We start from the raw sequence: 3,632 nt of genomic DNA, 5'->3' as shown, positions 1-3,632 counted from the left end.
GAAAATAGTTCCCAAATGAAATTGCTCAAAAGGTCTGTTGATTATCTTGAGTAATGATTTCTGAGAAGAGTCATTGCTGTTGAGTTTTTTTAAATGTATTATTTATGGCGCTTTGAGCACTACAAGCTGAGTCCCATATAGTTCCATTATATTGGAGAGAAAGCAGACATCTATTTGGACAACACCAACACTCTCCAACTCACACCAAAAATATTTTGGTTTATAAATAGCACAACAGGTAACAGGAAAAACATGTATTTTTGATTTTGGCTCTCCGTGTAACCTTCCTGCTAAACACCCGTGCCTTTCAGACTTTCAGTCTGAAACTGAGCTGCTTGTGTAAAAATATTTCATTCATACAGTAAAGCTGATTTTCATATTCAACTTGTCATCACTTTATTATATTGTCATTGTACATTTTTGTAATTGGACATTCTGTAAAAGAAACAAAGAGAAAAAGTAACAAGTTCCTTTGAGTCATCATGAGCGTCATGCTTTTGGCTAAAATGATGACAGGATCATTACAGAGAGCGCCACAAACAGCGAAACGCAACAAATACAAAGCCGTTTTCTTTTTATTTACATTGTAAACCTCTTGATCATACATAACGCACGCATGACCTGGGCCTTTTAAAAGTCTATGTGTAAAAAAATCTCCCCCGGCATGTGCACTCCAACAGCAGGAGAGTGTCTGTCTGCCTTTACGTAAGACGGCAGCCGAGTGTCAGAGCTCAGTAACTCATAATACAGAGGGCAGAGGGGGTACAGTAAGTAACCGCGTGTTTGATGAGAGGGGAAATAAATGAAGAGTAAAGGTCGTTTTTTTAACTGAGGAAACCTTTGGGGCTTTGCTGAGCAGTCGTGTCCTCTAGCAGGTGGCAGGGGTGACTTAATTTTGGATCCTCTCACTTTCGTTAAGCAGCTCATTCATAGTTTAACAAGTTTTGGGTTGGCTTGATTAATGAAGGAAGAGGAGGGCACGAGAGGAAAGGTCATTCGATCATTTAGAGGTTTTGTCCCTGGAGAATCAGGGTTCATCTAAGCACCTATCCCACTTCAGTTCAGAACCAGACTGAGATCGACTGCAATAAATATTTACCCTGCATGCTGTTTGAGTTTAGTTTGCTTTAATCTTTAAAGATTTACGCCTCGTTTCCACATAGTTTTTTCGTTTCCGTATTTCCATTTAATATAAGTACCACACATGAAATGCATCTCTAAACGGATGGATTAAAACGCCATCACAGATACGGCACAAAAGTGAGAAAGTTTGCCGTCCAGTCTTGTAGAATATACGGAGCAGTTTTGAGACAAAAACATGACAAAAATACATAGTGACAAATAACTGAGGAGGTCGTCCTGTTTGCTGTGTCGCTAGTTTTGGGAAATGTTTTGCTAAAAGATGTATGATCCACTATGCAGTACTCTATCTGCAGGGTTCCCACACATTTTCAAGGACAAAATTTCAGATTTTTTTAAGAACAAATATATATATTTTTTCCCCACTTGCATAATTTCAGTGAGCTGGTATGCATGAAGGAAAAGACGGAACGTGGAGACAAAATGAGAAATCTAATTTGTCATTATGTTACATTTTGTATAAGGTTGTTCACAGAAGATTACTGTTAGAATTTCATAACACAAAAATTCCATATCTTTGCCAAAACTGTATAGGTTACACAGCTAGCATGCTACCAATGCTAGCCAGCTAAAACATGCCATCCCAGAAGACATTTGTGCCAACTTTGAACACATTTTCTTAAGCTGTTTTTGAGATACTGCGTACATAAGAATGAGACAGATGAGGTCACACTGAGCTTGAATTTTAACATATGACAATCAAAATGTAATAAATTCATTGTTAAGTCCAAATAGACATTTGTGCTAAAATTTGAAGAAATTCTCTCCAGGCCTTTTTGAGATATTGCATTTTTTACGAGAATGGGATGGACTCAAAACCCAAAAACATAATGCCTCCGGCTATCGTCGGTGCAAAGGCATAAAAATATTTCAAGAACATGAATGCACATTTAAAAAAAAAAAAAAAAAAAAAAAGATAGATATAGATAGAAATGCATAATATTAATCAGCCTTTGGGCTAATTTGTTTTTATGCTAACTTCCTGTGAAAAAGTGGAGATTGTCATTAGAATGAATGAACTCCTCATTGACTCGCACACGTACACAGTGCTATGTAGAAACGAGGCGTTATTTGTTGAGGAGCCTGCGAGTTTGATGATATGTGTCTTTTCTTGTTGGAATTCAGTCTTTAATTATTGTGATATATATGTTGTTATTGTACTAAAATCTTGCCCAGAACATCCACCATTCATTACATTGCAATCTTATATCAAAGTTCTGCTAAACTTGTGTTATCAGTCAAATGGCAGCAGAGAACAAATATGTTCTAAGCCTGAGATATATCATCAAGGTTCGAGCATTGTTGTCTTTAAAGAAATACTTTTTCGTTTTGAGATAAATGCTCAATATCTCATCTAAATCTGGTCAAGAAAGCCCAATGAGTGTTCTTCAGAAAATGTCAAACTTTTCCTTTAATTTCATAAATTATGATGCAGTGTAAATTAATTTATTTGTGTAATTTAGCTACAGTAAAAGACATTGGTTTTCCATGGTAAGCCCTTAGCTTGAGATGCTTTTCAAACAAAATCCACAATGAGGCTCAACCTGCGCTCTAAATGCATTTTCAAAGTTTTTGGCTGAAAAAATCTTATGAACAAAAAACAATCACATTTTTTTGTAACCCCCAAAAATGCAATTTGAAAAAAAAAGGGGAAAAACATGAGCTGTTATTCAAGAATACGTTATTACTATACAGATCTATTAAGAACACTGGCTTACATTTCAATGCTCTGCAACCCATGGCACACCCAATCACTGTCAGAATGATACAGTATCTACCAGTACTGGTAAAAACACACCGAGGTGATCTTGCTGGCTTTCAGAGTGTTTTTTCATATTATACACAAAAATGTATCATACATTAGATTCAGACTTAAATGAGGCATCTTTCCTCAACAAAAAAACAAACAAACAAACAAAAAAATGGTCCTTTGAAAACAACTCACCACAAACAGCTATTTTGCACTTTCTTTCCATTACTGCATAGTTCAGCAGGCGTCCAGCACTGCTAAAGGCTACACTGACGGCACGGTTAATGAGCGGAAACAGTTGTACTTTTTTTCGTACGTTTCTACTAGAAAAGCTTCAAACACATATTTGTGTTGCAGACTTCCAAATACATACTGGTCCTTTGTAGTTTTTGTGTTGTCTAGCTTTTCCTTTTTTCTCCGGTGGCTTCACCCGACAGTCCGCTGCTTGAGAGCATCGGGTTCACAGTCCCATTCAGAGCTGTTCTGCATCATTTAGAGCGAATGGACCAATATTTTGACATTATAAGAGACCCATTGTTTTGGAAGGAGAAGCGAATATCTTGATTACAGTGGTGGTTAAGATGGTCACACCAGGACATGGAAACTGGAGTAAAAAACAACAGAACATTTAATTTATCCTTTCTTTGTGTTACAATGTAGAACTTCCCAGCATAATTTCCATCCATATTAGTTCCAACACAACAACACCATAACCACAGTTAGACTCCCGATCCTTCCCCAA

Source organism: Plectropomus leopardus, chromosome 8 (genome assembly GCF_008729295.1).
Source record: "Plectropomus leopardus isolate mb chromosome 8, YSFRI_Pleo_2.0, whole genome shotgun sequence".
In the NCBI taxonomy this organism is placed as follows: Eukaryota; Metazoa; Chordata; class Actinopteri; order Perciformes; family Serranidae; genus Plectropomus; species Plectropomus leopardus.
The sequence above is the reverse complement of the archived record's forward strand: the minus strand, read 5'-3'. Positions refer to the sequence as shown.